Source organism: Curcuma longa, chromosome 9 (genome assembly GCF_044706935.1).
Source record: "Curcuma longa cultivar G26 ecotype Majalengka, Jawa Barat chromosome 9, ITB_CL_G26_1.1, whole genome shotgun sequence".
In the NCBI taxonomy this organism is placed as follows: domain Eukaryota; kingdom Viridiplantae; phylum Streptophyta; class Magnoliopsida; order Zingiberales; family Zingiberaceae; genus Curcuma; species Curcuma longa.
Genome location: NC_133869.1, coordinates 4,537,283 through 4,547,982, shown reverse-complemented (window position 1 = coordinate 4,547,982; position 10,700 = coordinate 4,537,283). Strand labels below are relative to the sequence as shown.

General features: G+C 39.6%; 1 pseudogene; it reads right to left on the bottom strand.

Moving 5' to 3' along the window:
* Positions 1-3,735: 3,735 nt before the first annotated feature.
* Positions 3,736-7,330, bottom strand: LOC141834420 (uncharacterized; annotated as a pseudogene).
* Between the last annotated feature and the right edge of the window lie 3,370 nt (positions 7,331-10,700).

The following is a 10,700-nucleotide window of genomic DNA, read 5'->3' as shown; positions in this document are numbered from 1 at the left end:
TAAATATACCTAAAGCGGATGAACAAAGATGAGTATCTCTCCAATTACTTTAAATCCGCATAAAATATAGACCTACACAAATAACATTACAAAATCAATAATTAAATATAATATACATAAATAGATATTTTTAGTAAAATAAATTAATATCACAAAAAATAAAAGCCTTAAAGTTGGCTTAATTAGTTCGGAGCTAGTAGAACTCACGACGAGAGATGAACTCGCAAATAGACGAGCTCGTAATCAACCAAGCTCACAGTTAGCCGATCTTATAGCAGAGTTCACAGTGGGTGGTGGGGCTCACGGGCAGCGTGCCACCAACTTCGCAACAACTGGCCTCAGGGGTAGTGGCCACTGGCCAACAGCCTCACGCCGAGCGGCCTCATGGCAACCGACTTCATGGGCAGTGCCCACCGGCCACCGGCATCACGCCCAGCAACCTCGGTGCCAACGAGCAACAACCTCAAGGCCAGCGGGCAACAACCTCATGGCCACCGGCCATCAGCCAGCACCCACCAGCCAATGGTCAATGGCTCGCCACCAGCTGCCACATGCCAGTAACCCATAACCGACAGCCAACGACCACTAGCCAACGGCCCCGGCCTGCATCTCGCGGCCCTTGACCATCAACCAACTGCCACCGACCCTTGGCCCACAACGAGCCACCGACGATGTGCGGGGAGGGGGAGCTGTTTCAACGGGCGAAGGCGTGGAGAGGGGAAAGGAAAGGAGCTTTTCTCGTTGGAGGGAGATTATGTCCACACTGCTATCGTCGAGGCTAGTGTTCAACACTATCTCCGTAAAATGATATTGCTCCGCTATAGATATTTACGGATAGCAACAATTTATTTTTCAAGATACAACGACGACGTCTTGAAATAGTAGCACTTTAAATTTCGAGACTAATAAACTTTTTCGTAGGTTTTTTGGACTCCGAATGCACAAGATGAGATGTATGCTTATTGAATGATTCACTGGATGAGTTGATCCAATAATTCGATGAATTTCTAACATTTGGTGAGTGGTTGTGACTTTTGGAGCAGGATTTATCTGGGTCATTTGATCTGGAGGGTTATAACCCTTCAGATCGTTCTTTAATCTCATCCATCAGAACTGGAGGGTTGTAACCCTTCAAATCCCCTGTTGTTATCAACCGTCAGATCTGGATCCAATAATCCATTCGATCTGATGCTTCAGATTAAGTCTCATCACCAATAGTCAGATTGTGACTCTTCACGATCTAATGCTCCAGATCACGTCACATGTGATCTATCATACCTCTTTGATCTAACGGTTGCCATCCGTTCGCCCAGTTAGCAATCCAATCATCTTTCCCTACCCACCCGAATGCCACATAGGCACTGCCACGTCACATGTGACCCTGACATGTCACTTGAGTGCCACATCATCTGGAGCATAAATTGTGTAAAGTGCGCCAACAAAGCACCCATTACGCATGTGCACGTGTGGCGGGCGACGGGCTCGCAGGTACAAGCACCTGCTCACCTGTGAGAAGAGAGCACATGGGCTTTTGTATTAACTCCATTAACATAACAATATAAATAAGGGAAGCTCATGAAATTTACCGATGTGGAACTATTTCTCATACACTTCCTTCTATAGCATTAATTAACAATTAATGTTATTCTGGGCTAACTTTGAACAATTAATTTCTCATTCATCCTTAATCGATTTTGAGTAAATTAATAGTCTAGATCTATCTACGCGAAACATAGATTTCGATTTTGAAGTCAATAAACATCATTTTCATCGCCAAATGGCGATGCCAAATGCCCTCAACTTATCCCGCACTGCAACCCGTGACCCATTTCTAGCCATCTTTGCAACGAATCCTTGTATTCGTTGTCAAATTTAGCAACGAATCTCGTTTTCATCGAAATTTAGTGACAAATATTTTATTTATCGCCAAAATTGGCGATAATTCATTTATTCATCGCCAAATGACAACGAATTTGGCGATAAAAATTGATCCATCCCAAATTAGCAACTAAACTATATTCGTCGCTAAATTTGTTGCAAATTTGAGATGAATATTGAATTTGTCGCAAAATTGGTCGCTAATTGGCGACGAAAATAGTTCGTCGCAAAAGTTCATCGCAAAAGGGATGTATTTTTGTAGTGAACCCTATGACCCATCTAAGTTTAAAGCCTCGATGTTGCAAAACTCAGTCTTTCAGTATCTTCACCGCGTCATGACCAAGACCATTTTTAGTCGAGCCGAGAGTGACGACATGGTGAGGAAAATGGAACTGTATTGTATCTGGGCAATGCTTCATTAGGTGGAATTTAACTCAGGGTTTCATTTCCTTCAAAATCTAGTTAAGATAGTGATAACGTGTGTTTGTATGGGAAAATTATTATTATTTATTTACTTATTTACATTTTCCCTTATTTGGTTGTCACTTACATCCATCAAAATTAATTAATTATTTATTTACCAAACCTCTTATTATCATCTTACGTGGTATAGGGAGGTCCGGGTCATCTCTCTCACGGACTCAATGACAGGAAGTTATCCTAGACCTGGTGAAGGGTTTATTTTATTACCTTATTCATCAAGTTGCCAAATGAAAATCAAATTAAATCTATAATTAATAAAAGAATCCTAAGTATACATCATTTACAATTTAGATCAAATCATTCATCCTATCTACACATCATACATACAACACACACATTAATATACAACAATTACCTAAATTATACATCCTATACACACAATATCATACTACATCTAAATCACAATAATTTACAAACAATTACAATCTACACTTCTCTATTCACACTACAACATTAATCATACAAGCTTTACACTAAGTTCCATAAGTATTACACTAATTACACAACACTTTATATATGTATTTTACAAATTATACAACATAACATCATACAACAATAAGCATACAACGTGAATTATTTATTGATAATACAAGTTCATCATACAACATACAAGAGTAAATCCTACCACATGTACAAATCTACAACTTTAATCCCGATCATGCATTATACAACAACCATAACGATACCATACAACATACAATCCAATATCTTTTATTCACAAGCATTAATCAAATATACAACACAACACACATCGTATTATACAACAACCGTTTCATTCAAAACAACTTGAGCATGCTCAACAACATTCACTACAACATCCAATTAATTCTTGCTAGCAAAAGTTTAATACATCTACATGAATTCCACTCATGATCACAAGGCCAAGACACAACCTAGGTTATCCACAACATGAATTAAATTCCAACAATTCAATGCAAACAAGCTGTTCATGACCATTATTATGCTTAAACAGAACATTACAAAACATGTCACGAATCCCATTCCATCATCACAGGGGATGTTCTTCATGATTCCTCAAGACAAGCATAAACCTCTAATTCCACATGCCACGAATCAACAAATAAATCCAAACAAACACTTAGGGGGGGGGGGGGGGGGGGGGGGGGGGGGGGGGGGGGGGGGGGGGGGGGGGGGTGATTTTGATCAATTTAACATCTAACAAACTAAAAAGAGAGCAACCAACGTTAGGATAAACTAGAATTAGGGTTAGGTTTTCCTTCCCTTGCGGTTCGGAACAGAGGAACAGAGGAGAAATGGTGGAGGTGGATGGAGGTTTCCCGGCCAACACAGAACAAGATCCCTTGGACTTCGGTGGAGTTCACACCAACAGAGACGAATCTTGCCGGAGCTGGACTACACCGGTGAGCAGCGATCGGAGAAGCCAAAGTTCGGATACTCAAGTCCTCTTCCCAAACACCTGCCGTTCAAGAACAGGGAATCAAAATAGAAGGGAAATGAAATCCTTACCTTGCTTCATCGATGGAGGGGACGATCAGAGCCAAGCATGAGCATCTCCTAACACCTCCGAACCACATCGACGAAGGGTAGCTTGTGCTAGGAATCTGGGGAGGTGAAGCACCAGGGCAGCACGTCGGAGAACCACCCACGGCGGTGCCTCTATGCTGAATGCTGTCATGCACCGATGACTGGAGAACCACTCACAGCCCTCGTTCCGCGGCGACGGTGACTAAGGAGCTCGCCTCCGAACCACATCGACGACTTCCTTGCAGTGGCATCGGCGCGGATTCACCGGGCTCAAGTCGTCTCTGCTCGTGTGCTGACCGGAGGTCGAAGAAGAAGATGGTGGAGTGGCGGTAGCGGGCCGCGACGGGGCTCAGATCGCGGCGGCGGTGAGGAGACGAGGATGAACAGGAGTAGCGATTTTGGGAGAGAACAGTGAGCCCCCGTATAACTGAACCGGCCTTTGCCTTTTAACGCCACGTGTGAACCGGCGGGATTTGAAGTGAACTAGCGGTTTGATTGCTTCTGAACCGGCCGAATTAGGGTTTAGGACCGGGCTTTGAATTGGGTTAATGGGCTGTTGAATTGGGCTGGAACCGGGTTGAGCTTGAACCAGCTGATTGGACCGGCTAATGTGATGAACCGGACCGCAATTTATTGAACCGGGATTGAACCAAAAATTTGGAATTGAACTAGCCCCATTTACTTATTTGGGCTTGAATGAAATGGATCATCTCTGATTTGCAATTAAACCAGGCTTTAGCATTGGATTTGGGCTGAATTTGAATTTTAACCTAATTTGAATCCATTTCTGATCTGATTGAGCCAATTTGAACTCTAATTCGAACCATATTTGAACCCAAGCTTGATTTCTTGCAATTTAATCCTCCAAATATTATTATTTTCCTCCCAATTTCTTGCAAACATTAAATACACAAATTAATATCCATAAATTCCCATAATTTAATGAAATTTGCAATAAAGACCATAAATTCCACCAAAATAAAGAAATAATTCAAAATTCCTATTTATGATATGAAATACGGTCCAAACCGATCCATTCTAATCCTAATTTACCCGTAGAAAATGTTGGTTATCAGATAGCTAAATCTTCAACTGGAATAATAGTAGTTGGAGGTCTTATCACAAACATTGTTATCTGCTTGGGTTGTGAATTTGAACATTTAGAACCTATTATAGGCAACTCCAAGATTGACATAGATATATATTTGGCGATGAAAATGATCATGTAAGTTTGATGGGGGGTACACTTTTAATAAAGCGTCTGGATTTTCATTCTCATTACCTAACCCCTCAAGGACTACAATTAGAAAGACCGACAACTGGATTTTACAGTCTCCAGTCCCTAGTCACTCCACTTCCATATATAAACAAGCTCCAGAATATGCCCATGAAAAATCATTCCACCAAGAATCTTCTTATCATGAACCTCCTACCCTTAGAGACAAGCCTGCTAGACATTCATATGCATATGGTGAGTCAGGCTTGGCTTATGATTTTTTTGCTTTCCGTAGTTCTCTAGACACACTTCATGAAGAGCACTCTGCTCACCAACGCTAGTTGGATGAGTATAGTGCTATGACTCAGGGGCAGTTTAGAGAAGTGCAGGAACATTTTAGAAGGGCGGATGATTTTTATTCTTCGGTGAATGATTTCATGGGGCATCAATATAGGGAGTGGAGCAGAGAGGAGGAATTTAGGAGGTCCATGGACCTTACACGCCAACAAGTTGCCTCATTATATCAGTATCATGAGAGTTTAGGCAACCTACCTCAACTTCCTAGATTTCCTCCTAGGTATCCACCTCCTCCAGATCAAGGAAGAAGATAAAAAGGTTCAAGTCTGGGGGAAAGCAATAACTGTGTATAGTGTACATAAAATAAATTATATTCACTAGTTATATAGTAGCAGAGCCGATCCTTGTTGTACAAGGGTCCCGGGCGAAATTATAATTTTTGGATTTTAGCACAGTAGCATATTTAATTTTTAAAACTTGTCACATAAATATTTCTAGTCATTAAGGGGGCGTTTGGTTTGGAAAATATTTTCTATTTTCTGTTTTCTATTTTCTATTTCTAGTTTTCTATTTTCTGATCCAGTTTTTAGAAAACAGAAAATGCGTTTGGTATGATATGCTGTTTTCTATTTTCTGGAAAAGAAAACTGGAAAATGCGTTTGGTTTGTTAATATGGAACTGGAAAGTAAACTAGGGTTTTCTTCGATTGTTCACGCGGTTAGGAGTGCACGGAGTAGCTCGGGCAGGATCGGCAGATGCCGCGTCGGAGGAGGAAGAGGAGAGGGGAGGAGTACACGGTGGGGAGGAGGAAGAGGAGAGGAGGAGCACGCGGCAGGAGGGTGCGGCGGGAGAGGAAGAGGAGGAGCCGCGCCGGAGGAGGAGCGCACAGCAGGGGAGAGGAGGAAGAGGAGAGGAGAAGCAGAGGAGGAGCCGCGCCGGAGGAGGAGCGCACAGCAGCGAGAGTACCGCACGGCTACGAGCACGCGACAGGTGCGACGGGAGAGGAAGAGGAGGAGCCGCGCGCCGGAGGAGGAGCGCACAGCGGGGAGGAGGAAGAGGAAGAGGAGAGCACGCAGAGCAGCGGCGGGAGAAAGTCCGCGATTTTGGGGATGGTCGCGATTTTGGGAGAAAAATACCGCATTTTCTATTTTCTACCGCCTTTTCCCATTCTCTAACCGGATGGAATTCCAGTTTCTTAGAAAACAAATTTTCATTTTCCAGAAAATGAAATTGAAAACACAAACCAAACACTTATTTCTAAAAAACTGGAAAATGAAAATGAGAAAACACCCTGGAAAACACAAACCAAACGCAGCCTAACTCTTTCTCTTGCTAAATTGCTTTTAGTGTGCATTACTTTAAACAACTTATAACAAATATAAAATACTTTGTCTAATTCATTTGAGTACACTAACCATTTTCGATCATGAGTCTTACAATTGGTAACATTTGAACATGTAAGTAGGAGAAAAGTGTCGAGATTGAGATTCTTTATCTAAAGGAAATTTAAGAATATCTTCTCTTTTAAGACATTTTTCTATAAGTAAATCTCTCATTTTTGTATATTATCTCAAACTCTTGAATCAAATATGTTCAAATCATATCTTGGTGTCGAACATTGATATTCGTTTGTATGCTCATCATCATAATAATTATCAATATTTTTAGCTTTGTCAATTTTAATTTCATCTAATTAAAATTTTTATTCTTTTCGTACTCATTTTCTACTAATTTTTCATTTTCATCACTTTCGTTTCTCACAAATTCTTCATTTTCATCAATCTTGTTTTCAATAAAATCTTTATTTGCATTTAATTCATTAGTTAAAATCTGAACTAAGTTTTTCATTGTGTCATATGATTCTTTACTAAAATATTTATTCAATGAACCTCTTAAACTTTGAGTTATCTTTTCCTCTTTTTTTTTTTGATATTCAGATAGTTATTTCATGATGATAGATAATTATGAACAATAAGCAATAAGCAATAAGCAAACAATAAAACCTAATATGGAGGGGCACTTTTGTGGCGTGTGGAACTGTAGAAGCGATTGTGGCCTGTGGGCGCAGTTCGCGGTAGAGATCCACAACCCGTGGAATGAACAGAAAAAGGATCTGGTGATAAGATTCACAACTTATCGAGATCTGGTGCTTGCACTTGATGGAATGAACAAAAAAAGGATCGACAATTAGACCTCAAAAACTAGTTGACTATTCAATTTTTTTTAGATGGACAGATGAGTAAAAAATTATAGATGTTGGGTTGCAAGGGTGCAAACATAGTCCCACATTTAAAGTACATGGAAAAGATCATGGAGTTAAAAGGATGGAAAGTATCTCCATTAGTATGAGGCCTTTTGGGGAGAGCCCAAGAACAAAGCCATGAGGGTTTAGGCCCAAAGTGGACAATATCATACTATTGTGGAGATATTTTGATTCCATCGGTACTAACAAGTGACATCAGAGTGAGACCGCTCTTCACCGGACTAACCGCTGGATGAGCCATGATCCAGATCTAACCATGTGGTTTGAACCTTAAACAAAGGAAGTGAGTGCTTCCGTATCTGAATCAAGAGGACCAGACACCAAGTAAGAAGTCCTAGTAGGTCGGGTGGACCGAGAGGCAAAAAGTCCTAGTTGCGACTGTTGGTGCAATCTTTGCCCTAAGTGCATTGAGTTTCAATGTTTGGTTAAACCATGTTTAAAGTTAGACAATACTTGTGATCTAACATGTGTGATGCAAGTTTGCAGGAAAGTCCAAGCGTGGTCTTGGCAAAGGAAAAGTCCAAGTGGGAAGTCTTGGCAAAGGAAAGTCCAAGGTTGGTCTTGGCAAAAGAAAAGTCCAAGTGGGAAGATCTTGGCAAGGAAAAGTCCAAGTGGGAAGTCTTGGCAAGGAAAAGTTCAAGTGGGTAGTCTTGGCAAGGAAAAGTCCAAGTGGGTAGTCTTGGCAAGGACTTGACATGACGAAGCTGATGGAAGCATCTCAGGCTAGTGCGAGGATGATGGAGCATCCAGGGAAGGCACGAGGCTATGGGAGGTGTTTGAAGACCGAGGTCTAGGTCAAGAGAAGCTGAAATGAGATTTTTCAGCTTCACCAGTCGACTGACCCTGCCAGCAGTCGACTGCTCATAAATCAGACGCACACAGAAAAATCAATCGAGCCAGAGGAAGACAGGAATCGACTGGGCAGTCGACTGGTGTATGGTGAGTCGACTGATGCCAGTCGACTGGTCTTGGAACAGTCGACTGATATTTGAACGTTGGAAAAAATTGGCAAGCATTTAATGCGCTTTAATGCGAGATTATGTTGCCGATTGAAGGCATCAGTCGACTGATGTTGAAGAATTATAAAAGAAGCTTGCACGAGATCAACTCAAGAATTCAGCCATTCTTTTATTCTTTAGTGCTTCTTTTGAGAACGTGTTGTTCTCTGATTCTTTGCTTTCTTCCTCTCCTCTTAAACATTATTTCATATCATTCTTGAGGAGATCGAAAAGGTTGTAAAGGTTTCTCCGCCTTCGAGGTTTTCGAGAAGGAGACGATTCATAGTGCAGCGGGTGTGTGCGTGCGTGTGGATCCTTGGATTAGTCACCTCTGCGGAGGTGGATACCAAGTAAACGAACCGGGTTAGCGTTGATCTATTATTTTCTCTATTATATTTTGCTTCCGCTAACACTCTTGCAGAGAAACAATCGAAGAAGATTCGAAAAATACTATTCACCCCTCCTCTAGCGAACCAACCGATCCTAACAGCGACTAGGTGGGAAGTCCTAGTAGGTCGGGTGGATCGAGGGGCAAAAAGTCCTAGCTGCGGTTAGGTGGAATGTCCTAGTAGGTCGGGTGGACTGAGGGGCAAAAAGTCATGGTGGGTCGAGGATTCAGACATCAAAAATGACGTTGAGGGGGGCTTGTGGTCCTTTGTTTGAGGGGGGATTGTTAGGTTGCAAGGGTGCAAACATAGTCCCACATCTAAAGTACATGGAAAAGATCATGAGGTTAAAAGGATGAAAAGTATCTCCATTGGTATGAGACCTTTTGGGGAGAATCCAAGAACAAAGTCATGAGGGTTTAGGTCCAAAGTGGACAATATCATACTATTATGAAGATATTTTGATTCTATCGGTACTAACAATAAAGTTAACCATTCAATTTTTTTTGGATCCGATCAAAGAATACTTTTAATATTTTTTGAGAGACAATAATTAAAAGTTAAGAATATGAAATTTAACTCAAAAATTAGAGCCCTACCAATTTGTGGGCCCTCGGCAGTCGCCCTGGCCCAGGGCCGACCCATTATAGTAGGATATGAAAGAGCCTCTAAGATATTATATGAAAATGACTACGAAGCTAAGGAAGATAAAAAAATAGTAAAAATTTGTATCCAAGACTATGGTGTGATGATAAGAAATGAGACAGATTCTCTAGACAATGAAAGTTCAAATCTCATATATGACACATTATATTTGAGGAGTTTGATAAACATGAAACTAAGAAGGAACAATGAGATTTCAAATCTCATCGAGGACACATTATATTTGAGGAGTTTAAAAAACTTGAAGCTAGGAAGGAACAATGATTTCATCTATTGGATCCAATAGAGGTGTTAATGAACTTCATGGATTAATTTTCAAGTTTTTTTGTCTAGTTTGAGGATCCTAGTGGATGTTTCATCAATTCTCTTAATACAAATTATGCTTTTGTAAGTTTTAAATTATTAGTACTACTAATATTTTATATTTGTGACATATTATCTTCTAATTTATATTTTAAATTATCATTTTTATAAATATTTTATAAATTATTTATAGTATTTTGTATTATATTAGCAGAGTTAGGAGAAGAAGAATCTTTAAATAAGATTAAACCATCATATAAAATATTTAATTTAAATTTATAATCTAAAATAAATATAACTAAATAAATATCAAGAATATGATAATTTTTTTCATTTTGCCTTCATTGCTAAATGCAGGGAGATAAAAATTTATTCGTAACATATTTATTTAAAATTAAAATTATGTTATAGAAATTTATTATAACTAAAATGAGAAGTAGGATAATAAATATCATATAGTTATTTAGTTGCATAAATAAATATTTTTAAAATTTTATAAATATTATTTTACATATATTCCATTGGTGGAAAAGTAAATATACATTAATATTATTTGTATTTTGTGTAAAACATAACACAATAATTCTCAACATCTTGTAATAATTTATATGTAATTTCAAAGTAGTAGAATATAAAATTTTTTTTAAGTCTCATTCCATTAATTTTATAAAATTATCACATTGTTTCATTATACTAGAATGTGACCA